This window comes from Notolepis coatsorum (genome assembly GCF_963971535.1).
Source record: "Notolepis coatsorum genome assembly, chromosome: 3".
Classification (NCBI taxonomy): domain Eukaryota; kingdom Metazoa; phylum Chordata; class Actinopteri; order Aulopiformes; family Paralepididae; genus Notolepis; species Notolepis coatsorum.
The window spans coordinates 6,332,373-6,345,193 of NC_140167.1; positions in this window are offsets into that span (position 1 = coordinate 6,332,373).

Sequence of the window (12,821 nt, forward strand, 5' to 3'; positions counted from 1 at the left end):
GAAATCGATACGTAGTAGTATCGCAATACTTTGCGTGGTGATACTGTATCGATACAGGGACGCCAAGTATCGATATTTAATTATTAATAAAACATAAATACAAATAAAATATTTTGTATAAGGAAGTTGCATTGTTAATTTCAATACCTGTAATAGTACAGTAGTCCACACACACACATGTGCATTCAGTTAAGTCGGAATATGACTGTAATACAAACAGTTCAGTTTGTCAGGTACATGCAAGCACAGATTACAGTGTTTACATCTGTCTGCTTGAGAAAATACCATGTTCTGCAATAAAAATGATTGAAGTGAGATGAACAGACTGAACTTTATTTTATTAGATAAAACATGTTGACAAAGTTTTACTTTGCAGTTGAAAAAGGTAATACATTTTAAAATAAAATGGCAATATTAATATCGCAATACTCAGCGTATCGCGATATATTTAGTATCGCGATACTCGTGACGCAAGTATCGCGATAGTATCGTATCGTGAGGTCTCTGGCGATTCCCACCCCTAGTTTACACTGTTTATTTTTGTCAGATTTTTATATTTAGAGTTAATTATATTGTTTACACTGTTTATTTATCTCATATTTTTATATTATGAGTTAATTATATTGTTGTTTACACCGTTTATTTTTCTCGTATTTTTATATTTAAGTAAGTAAGTAAGTAAGTAAGTAAGTAAGTAAGTAAGTAAGTAAGTAAGTAAGTAAGTAAGTAAGTAAGTAAGTAAGTAAGTAAGTAAGTAAGTAAGTAAGTAAGTAAGTAAGTAAGTAAGTAAGTAAGTAAGTAAGTAAGTACAGTAAGTAAGTAAGTAAGTAAGTAAGTAAGTAAGTAAGTAAGTAAGTAAGTAAGTAAGTAAGTAAGTAAGTAAGTAAGTAAGTAAGTAAGTAAGTAAGTAAGTAAGTAAGTAAGTAAGTAAGTAAGTAAGTAAGTAAGTAAGTAAGTAAGTAAGTAAGTAAGTAAGTAAGTAAGTAAGTAAGTAAGTAAGTAAGTAAGTAAGTAAGTAAGTAAGTAAGTAAGTAAGTAAGTAAGTAAGTAAGTAAGTAAGTAAGTAAGTAAGTAAGTAAGTAAGTAAGTAAGTAAGTAAGTAAGTAAGTAAGTAAGTAAAGTTATTTATATAGCACTTTTCACAGAGACAACTCACAAAGTGCTTTACATACAGCAGAAATTAAATAAAATAAAATAAAAAGCAAGAACCATTCAAGAGATAAGAGACAGAACAAAACACAATGCATCACAGAGAAACAAAACAAAACAAAAGACATATTCTATACCTGAAGGAGAAGCTCAAATATTACCCAAAGGCCTGTTTAAACAGTAATGTTTTTAGCTGATTTTAAAAAAATGTCAACAGACGCTACAGCTCTTAGGCCACGAGGAAGGGCATTCCAGAGTCTAGGCGCTACAGACTGATTTAGTTAATTATATATTTTACACTCTTTATTTTTGTCATATTTATATATATAGAATTAATTATATTGTTTACACTGTTTATTTTTCTCGTATTTTTATATTTAGAGTCATTATATTGTTTACACTGTTTACTTTTCTCATATTTTATATTTAGAGTTAATTATATTGTTTACACTGTTTATTTTTCTCATATTTTTATATTTAGAGTTAATTATATAGTTTACACTGTTTATTTTTCTCATATTTTTATATTTAGTTAATTATATATTTTACACTCTTTATTTTTGTCAGAATTAATTATATTGTTTACACAGTTTATTTTTCTCATATTTTTCTATTTAGAGTTCATTATATTGTTTACACTGTTTACTTTTCTCATATTTTATATTTAGAGTTAATTATATTGTTTACACTGTTTATTTTTCTCATATTTTTATATTTAGAGTTAATTATATAGTTTACACTGTTTATTTTTCTCATATTTTTATATTCAGATCTAATTTGATCTATTTGTCTATTTATCTATTTCTACTATTACCCTGCCCATACCTGTAACCTACGGTGCACGGTCCAATGACTTACACTTAAAGCACCTGGAACATCATACAACGTTAGGAACTTGTTACATTCACCCCACACAAGGGCTCAGGATTCACCCCCCCCCCCCCCCTCTCTCTCTCTCTCTCTCTCTCTCTCTCTCTCTCTCTCTCTCTCTCTCTCTCTCTCTCTCTCTCTCTCTCTCTCTCTCTCTCTCTCTCTCTCTCTCTCTCTCTCACACACACTCTCCCAGCTCTCTTTCTCTCTTGCCCCTTCCTCATCTCACTCACCCCCTCTCTCTCTCTCTCTCTCTCTCTCTCTCTCTCTCTCTCTCTCTCTCTCTCTCTCTCTCTCTCTCTCTCTCTCTCTCTCTCTCTCTCTCTCTCTCTCTCTCTCTCTCTCTCTCTCTCTCTCTCTCATTTTTTTTCCAATTCAATTCAAATGGGCTTTATTGACATGGGAAACATACGTTTACATTGCCAAAGCCAAACAAAACAAAACAATCAAACAGAGAAAACAAAAGAAATCAGTACATTACAGAAGGAATTTCTTGTACAGTCTTTATGGTGGTTGCATTCCGTTGGATGTCCTTTTCTTGTCACAGCAGCTCACAAATCTTGCTGCTGTGTTTGCACATTCTTGTATTTCTCCCAGTAGGTATGGGAGTTTTGAGTTATTGTCCATGTTTTCAAAGTCTCTTTGGGTGTTTGCAATTTGTGGGAAGTATATGTCTCTGATGTCTTGGTATAGTGGGCAGGTTGTTAAGAAGTGGAGCTCGGTTTCCACCTCTTCTTGTGTGCAGTGGGTGCACAGTGTCTGTCTTCTCTTGGAGCCAGGTCTGCCTATGGCGGCCTCCTCGATGGCTAGACTGTGCTCGCTATGAGTCTGTACCTAGTCAAGGATCTTCTTAGTTTTGGGTCAGTCACAGTGCTCAGGTATTCTGCCACTGTGTACTCTCTGTTTAGGGCCAAATAGGCATTTCAATTTGCTCTGGTTTTGGGTTGATTATTTCCAATGTTGTCAGATAGTTTTCTTTTTGTTTTCTTATAATTTGATTTAGTCCAGTGTGGTTTCTGTCTGGTGGCTCTGCTTGTGTTTGTGAGCAGAGTCCCAGAACCATCTGGCTGAGTAGGCATCTATCGAGGGTCTCTCTGTGGGTGAGGGCTTTGTTGTGGAGTGTGTCTGGGTCACTTTCTTTTAGGTGATTGTGGAATTTGAATGCTCTTTTTTTAATTTTGATGATTAGTGGGTATCTTCCTAGTTCTGCTCTCTCTCTCTCTCTCTCTCTCTCGCTCTCTCTCTCTCTCTCTCTCTCTCTCTCTCTCTCTCTCTCTCTCTCTCTCACTTTAATTCCAAAGCACCTTACAATACGCTCTCAGCGCGGGGGGTGGGTTTGGGTTGTTTAAAGGCGCAGTCCTGTAATCCAAATGTAAACCACGGGGTGACGGCGCCCCACTGAGTCAAGACCACGAGGTCAACAACAGGAGACATTCGTCTTCATTATGGAAACTAACGGACCGGAGCTCAAACTGAACCTGCTGCGTTCCAGATGCATTTTGATGCTGCGGAAAGTTCTGTTTACATTTAATGTTTTGAGTCAGTTATAGAAAAGACTTTCCATCTACATGTGAAACGATTCTAGAATCAAACCTTCATTTAAACTCGAAAGGCAACTGAGGTTTCCCTCATTTACAGTCACGTCGAGTGTACATACAGAGATAGGCATGATGAAGGCGTATAAAATCACAGCGTATAAAATCACAGCATATAAAATCACTGCAGCTTATAAAATCACTGCAGTTTATAAAATCACACAGCATATAAAATCACTTGCAGCTTATAAAATCACACAGCGTATAAAATCACAACAATAAGACAAGAGACAAGGCAAAAAGCAAGGATGACAAATCAATTAAAACACGTACAACTTGACTGGCAAAGAAGGGCTGCGATAATAAATTACCGATTGATCCTTTAAGTTTCATTTTCATTTTCAGAGTTTTTATTTGCCACATGGAGTCATACAATCAGAGTTTCTTCATTACACAATCATAAATAACATTCCATGGACAAAAGGAGCAGGAAGAAGAATAAATCTTATAGTTGCCTGCCCCTTATTCCTAAACTAAATAAGTATTTTCTTAATGGTCGGCGTACAACCTAATTTATACAAATAAAGTGTAAAGTGTTACACTAATTTACACCCCCCCCCCCCCCCCCCCCCCTTACAGCTACAGCGGGCATTGAGCCTTCGTGCTGTTAAGACGTTTGTTCTGCTCCATCCCATTGTCAGATTAATTACAGCCGCCCTCCTTAAGGCCTTTCTGATGGAGACAGGATTAGGTGACTCCATGTGGTTCAGGTCAATGGGCCTTGGTGCCAATACCTCCTTCACGCTCTCCCACAAGGAGGCTGGTAGTTAAATGGTTAATGTTCTGTGTTCTGTGGTAGTTAAATGGTTAATGTTCTGTGTTCTGTGGTAGTTAAATGGTTAATGTTCTGTGTTCTGTGGTAGTTAAATGGTTAATGGTATATGTTATATGGTAGTTAACTGGTTAATGTTCTGTGTTCTATGGTAGTTAAATGGTTAATGTTTTGTGTTCTATGGTAGTTAAATGTTATTTAAAGATCTCTTGTCTGAACAGTCGTGCGACTTTCATGTGACTTGTTTTACGTCACTCTAGAGATTGATAGACGGTCAGTTTCAGGAGTGTGGCTGTCAGTGTGAACGCAGCACTAAGGCTGTCAGTGTGAACGCAGCACTAAGGCTGTCAGTGTGAACGCAGCACTAAGGCTGTCAGTGTGAACGCAGCACTAAGGCTGTCAGTGTGAACGCAGCACTAAGGCTGTCAGTGTGAACGCAGCACTAAGGCTGTCAGTGTGAACGCAGCACTAAGGCTGTCAGTGTGAACGCAGCACTAAGGCTGTCAGTGTGAACGCAGCACTAAGGCTGTCAGTGTGAACGCAGCACTAAGGCTGTCAGTGTGAACGCAGCACTAAGGCTGTCAGTGTGAACGCAGCACTAAGGCTGTCAGTGTGAACGCAGCACTAAGGCTGTCAGTGTGAACGCAGCACTAAGGCTGTCAGTGTGAACGCAGCGCTAAGGCTGTCAGTGTGAACGCAGCACTAAGGCTGTCAGTGTGAACGCAGCACCAAGGCTGTCAGTGTGAACGCAGCACTAAGGCTGTCAGTGTGAACGCAGCACTAAGGCTGTCAGTGTGAACGCAGCACTAAGGCTGTCAGTGTGAACGCAGCACTAAGGCTGTCAGTGTGAACGCAGCACTAAGGCTGTCAGTGTGAACGCAGCACTAAGGCTGTCAGTGTGAACGCAGCACTAAGGCTGTCAGTGTGAACGCAGCACTAAGGCTGTCAGTGTGAACGCAGCACTAAGGCTGTCAGTGTGAACGCAGCACTAAGGCTGTCAGTGTGAACGCAGCACTAAGGCTGTCAGTGTGAACGCAGCACTAAGGCTGTCAGCGCAGCACTAAGGCTGTCAGTGTGAACGCAGCACTAAGGCTGTCAGTGTGAACGCAGCACTAAGGCTGTCAGTGTGAACGCAGCACTAAGGCTGTCAGTGTGAACGCAGCACTAAGGCTGTCAGTGTGAACGCAGCACTAAGGCTGTCAGTGTGAACGCAGCACTAAGGCTGTCAGTGTGAACGCAGCACTAAGGCTGTCAGTGTGAACGCAGCACTAAGGCTGTCAGTGTGAACGCAGCACTAAGGCTGTCAGTGTGAACGCAGCACTAAGGCTGTCAGTGTGAACGCAGCACTAAGGCTGTCAGTGTGAACGCAGCACTAAGGCTGTCAGTGTGAACGCAGCACTAAGGCTGTCAGTGTGAACGCAGCACTAAGGCTGTCAGTGTGAACGCAGCACTAAGGCTGTCAGTGTGAACGCAGCACTAAGGCTGTCAGTGTGAACGCAGCACTAAGGCTGTCAGTGTGAACGCAGCACTAAGGCTGTCAGTGTGAACGCAGCACTAAGGCTGTCAGTGTGAACGCAGCGCTAAGGCTGTCAGTGTGAACGCAGCACTAAGGCTGTCAGTGTGAACGCAGCACCAAGGCTGTCAGTGTGAACGCAGCACTAAGGCTGTCAGTGTGAACGCAGCACTAAGGCTGTCAGTGTGAACGCAGCACTAAGGCTGTCAGTGTGAACGCAGCACTAAGGCTGTCAGTGTGAACGCAGCACTAAGGCTGTCAGTGTGAACGCAGCACTAAGGCTGTCAGTGTGAACGCAGCACTAAGGCTGTCAGTGTGAACGCAGCACTAAGGCTGTCAGTGTGAACGCAGCACTAAGGCTGTCAGTGTGAACGCAGCACTAAGGCTGTCAGTGTGAACGCAGCACTAAGGTTGTCAGTGTGAACGCAGCACTAAGGCTGTCAGCAGCACTAAGGCTGTCAGTGTGAACGCAGCACTAAGGCTGTCAGTGTGAACGCAGCACTAAGGCTGTCAGTGTGAACGCAGCACTAAGGTTGTCAGTGTGAACGCAGCACTAAGGCTGTCAGTGTGAACGCAGCACTAAGGCTGTCAGTGTGAACGCAGCACTAAGGCTGTCAGTGTGAACGCAGCACTAAGGCTGTCAGTGTGAACGCAGCACTAAGGCTGTCAGTGTGAACGCAGCGCTAAGGCTGTCAGTGTGAACACAGCACTAAGGCTGTCAGTGTGAACCTGATCATCTGGCTTCAGTAACAGAGTTTTCTAACAATCACCGCTCGCCATGAGGGGTCGGACGCTCTTTAGCGAAGCAGTGAAATGTGATCCTGAGATTTCCCCTCACCCTCTTCAGCCCCCCCCCTCTTGGTATAGTGGCCTGCAATGTCGCCCGCGGTGTGGCAGACCGGGGTTCGACTCCCACTCAGGGCATGTCAAATAAGACCGGTTTCATTAGGTTAGGTTAGGGTTTAGTTATGTTTGGTTAGATTAGGGTTATGTTAGGTTAGGGTTAAATTATGTTAGGTTAGTGTTAGTGTTAGGTTAGGTTAGGTTATATTAAGGTTAGGTTAGGTTAGGTTAGGTTAGGTTAGGTTAGGTTAGGGTTAATTTATGTTAGGTTAGTGTTAGTGTTAGGTTAGGTTAGGTTATATTAAGGTTAGGTTAGGTTAGGTTAAGTTATGTTAGGTTAGGGTTAATTTATGTTAGGTTAGTGTTAGTGTTAGGTTAGGTTAGGTTATGTTAGGTTATGTTAGGTTAGGTTAGGTTAAGTTAGGTTATGGTTCTGGATCATGTTGTCTGGTCTGGTTGCCATGTTTTACTCACATCCTTCACAATAACCAGCTGATGTTCGTAGCTCTTTCTTCCATTATCTACACATTGCACAGACTTTTCTCATTGATTCCCATTAAATCAGAACCATTACATTTTTGCATAATGCAACCCAGCAAATAAATCTGAAGATATGGTTTTGAAAATCCCCTTGTTCTTATTGAATTACCCCCCCCCCCCCGACATTGAATATAATCTGCAGCTATGTGCCAACAACAACATGCTGCGAGTATTCCTGGCTTGATAGAGTGCGGTTTGAGGTTGAGTCCGGGGTTTAAAGCATTACCAAGCAATGTTTATTACAACAGTCGTGCTGTAGCTGTTATTAAATGTTCCGTCTATTTTCAGCATGAGGTGTCTTTAACGGGAGAAATGTAAGTGAGTGAGTTCCATCCGTCGAACCAGAAACACGCCGCAGCCTGCTGACAAGAGAACGCCCGCGTCCCCCAAGAAGTGCAGAAACACATCCACGCACCATGGACGCACCACACCACACCTTACACGCACCACACACCACACCTCACACACACCACACCACACCTCACACACACCACACCACACCTCACACACACCACACCACACCTCACACGCACCACACCACACCTCACACACACCACACCACACCTCACACGCACCACACCACACCTCACACACACCACACCACACCTCACACACACCACACCACACCTCACACACACCACACCACACTTCACATGCACCACACCACACCTCACACACACCACACCACACCTCACACGCACCACACCACACCTCACACACACCACACCACACCTCACACGCACCACACACCACACCTCACACGCACCACACCACACCTCACACGCACCACACCACACCTCACACACACCACACCACACCTCACACGCACCACACCACACCTCACACACACCACACCACACCTCACACACACCACACACCACACCTCACACGCACCACACCACACCTCACACGCACCACACCACACCTCACACACACCACACCACACCTCACACGCACCACACCACACCTCACACACACCACACACCACACCTCACACGCACCACACCACACCTCACACGCACCACACCACACCTCACACGCACCACACCACACCTCACACGCACCACACCACACCTCACATGCACCACACACCTCACATGCACCACACACCTCACACGCACCACACCACACCTCACACGCACCACACCACACCTCACACACACCACACACCACACCTCACACGCACCACACCACACCTCACACACACCACACCACACCTCACACGCACCACACCACACCTCACACGCACCACACCACACCTCACACGCACCACACCACACCTCACACGCACCACACCACACCTCACACGCACCACACCTCACACGCACCACACCACACCTCACACGCACCACACCACACCTCACACGCACCACACACCACACCTCACACGCACCACACCACACCTCACACGCACCACACCACACCTCACACGCACCACACACCACACCTCACACGCACCACACCACACCTCACACGCACCACACCACACCTCACACGCACCACACCACACCTCACACGCACCACACCACACCTCACATGCACCACACACCTCACATGCACCACACACCTCACACGCACCACACCACACCTCACACGCACCACACACCTCACATGCACCACACACCTCACACGCACCACACCACACCTCACACGCACCACGGACGCACCACACCACACCTCACACGCACCACACACCTCACATGCACCACACACCTCACATGCACCACACACCTCACACGCACCACACCACACCTCACACGCACCACACCACACCTCACACGCACCACGGACGCACCACACCACACCTCACACGCACCACACACCTCACATGCACCACACACCTCACACGCACCACACCACACCTCACACGCACCACGGACGCACCACACCACACCTCACACGCACCACGCACCTCACATGCACCACACACCTCACACGCACCACACCACACCTCACACGCACCACACCACACCTCACACGCACCACACACCATGGACGCACCACACCACACCTCACACGCACCACGGACCATGGACGCACCACATCACACCTCACACGCACCACGGACCATGGACGCACCACACCACACCTCACACGCACCACGGACCATGGACGCACCACATCACACCTCACACGCACCACGGACCATGGACGCACCACACCACACCTCACACGCACCACGGACGCACCACACCACACCTCACACGCACCACACACCACAGACGCACCACACCACACCTCACACGCACCACACACCACAGACGCACCACACCACACCTCACACGCACCACACACCACAGACGCACCACACCACACCTCACACGCACCACGCACCACACACCACAGACGCACCACACCACACCTCACACGCACCACACACCACAGACGCACCACACCACACCTCACACGCACCACACACCACAGACGCACCACACCACACACGCACCACACACACCACACACACCACACCACACCACACACACACCACACACACGCACGACACCACACACACCACACACACCACACACACACACGCACCACACACACCACACACACACACGACACCACACACACCACACACACACACGCACCACACACACCACACACACCACACACACCACACACACCACACACACCTCACACGCACCACACCACGTCCGGCGTGCGTTTCCACGTCATTCTAATATCAGCGCTTTGTCTTTGCGACTAGAATATACGTTGCGCAGATTATTTGAATTACTGGAAAACAAACTCTCGTAATTGAATTTTACACAGATACTTTCCTGCAAAAGGCCTCCTCCCCCTGAGTGTGCTGGACGGGGGCAGAGAGGGGGCAGGGGGGGGGGCAGGGGGGGCAGGGGGCAGGGGAGGGGGGCAGGGAGGGGGCAGGGAGGGGGCATGGAGGGGGGCAGCGAGGGGGCAGGGAGGGGGGGCAGGGGGGGTAAACATGGAACCTGACCCCCTGAAGCTCTGGGGAGCCCTGCCTGGACCCGGGCTGCCTGGGGGACACGGCTCTGACAAGTCTCCGAGCTACGGGGGGGGGGGGGGGGAATGTTAATATGTATTTCCAGGTTTATTGAATTATATTATGATAAACTTCCCTAAGAATGTACAGTATATTAGCTGCAGGGTTTTTTTTCATTTCATTTTTTTTTTTTTTTTGTATAACCCAGGCCACCCGTCCCTCTCTTCCCCGCTCCAGTTACGCCTAATGACGGTAATTATTACATAGCTTAACTGTAATACTGGATCATCGACTCGCCGACTCCTGGATCTCCGTCACGCTGGCGCGCCCGCCCCCCCCCCTGACGGCCCCAACGTTGAGGAGCCGGACCGCTCGTGAACGAACCACCACGCCCCCCCCCCCCCCCCCCCTCCTCCTCTCAGGACCCCGGGGAGCGCGCGCTGCTGGCAGCCCCCGTGAGAGCGCTTTCCGCGGGGGTTAATACCCCGGTCCTATAAAGACGGGATTAGGGACTTACACGACGAGGAGGAAAATTGAATGTTTGGTGGGGTAAAAATATGCGGCTAATGCCATTCTGTCATCGGTGGATATTAAAGACTATTAGCCGGCAGGTGGAATGATTGGCCGAGGACACGGGACGTCACACAATGGTGTCATTGTTGACATCATCTTTAATTTCCAGGGACTTGAACCCACGGTCTTAGCGCGGGGAGGGGGGGGGGTATTGTACCTCGCGGCTTCTTCACAGGTTTGGATCCCGTTTGTTGCCGTGAAGCTACTTTAGTTTTCTTGCTGCTCGATATTCCCTGACTTTACATTTGATTATGATTCTCTTTTCTCATAAACATGTAATTGGAGTGACTGGCCAAGAGTACACACACACACACAAACACACACAGAGACGCACACACACACACACACACACACACACACACACACACACACACACACACACAGACGCACACACACACACAGAGACACACACACTCACACTCACACACAGAAACACACACACACACAGAGACACACACACACACACACACACACACACACACACACACACACACACACACACACACACACACACACACACACACACACACACACACACACACACAGAGACACACACACACACAGAGACACACTCACACTCACACACACACACACAGAGACACACTCACACTCACACACACACACACAGAGACACACACACACACAGACTGTCTCACAGCTCATTCAACACCTTCTTGAGATCAAGTGTACAAAATATCTAAGCAAATGAATAAAGGGAAGATGATTAAACAGAAGGATTTGTAGATACAGTAATAAATTATAATCCATTTTAATTATGAATTCATATTTGACCTTGAACTTGACCTTGACCTCATTATGGCCAAATCATACATTTATGGATAGGGATAAAGCTCCTCCTTCCAATGGCAGTGTTAAATAATTTTTTGTATCTCTCTTTGGGGGGGGGGGGGGGGGGGGGGGCATGTCCCCAGCAGTCCCCCCTAAAGCTGCACCGATCCCTTAACCATAAGCCTTAACTCATTCACTGCCAACGACAAGTACACTCGTTATTGGGCGTCAATCGTTGAACGCCAACAACGAGTATACTCGTTATTTGATCGTTATTTCTTTTATTCGATATTTCTATTCATTACAGGCACACAGACTCGGGGTTAACATGGGGAATCCTCATGAGAATGTGAAAGTGCAATACCGGCCGCATCACGCTAGACGGCGGTATCGAGCACCCTTTTATACCCTTCTATCTTTCTCTGTGGGATGGCCACAGGTCTCGGGTTTCATTTTTCCTTGTCGGACGAGGCGAACGATTCTCCCGGTTCCATCGAAGCGCGTCAAATATCTCCGATCCATATGTTGTGTGGTGGATTATGCCGTCGACCAAATGGACATACCAGATGGCGATCAAACAATTGGAATATTCTTTTTGGAATACTCGCGATCACAGGTAAGGACGTTTTGACGTAAATTTTTGCTTGATCCTGCAATGCTTTCATACCGGTCGGGCTGATAACCGTTTTTAGTGTTCAATGCGAATGCCGTTACTGACAATCAAATAATCAGAAACTACCCCCCCCCCCCCTTTCATGCATTCATGATGGAACATAATAGCTATGATGTAGATTTGATTTCGGGATAATAGCGTATACAGGCAAGAAATGGCAACGTCTATAGTGGAATCGACGTATAGGGCTTTAACTCAGGATTTCATGAATTACCCTAGACCGCTCTAAAACCATACTTATATTCACTATGGTATAACACAGGAACATATGGATGGAAAAATGTATTCTTTCTCACATATTGAACGATAGATAGGTGATGTCAAATGGGCCATAGTATTGTATCCATAGCTATAATATAGAATGTAGTTATAGCTCTACAAACAAGGTGACTCAGTCCTATATTTTAAAAACGTGGCAATGCGACCACAGGGCCATGGCTAATCCCCGGCGCTGAATGAGTTAAGTGAGGGCGGACCAAGAGAAATATGTTCATCTTTCTAGCTTCACAGGGACATTTGGTTCTTACAACTACAGAAGT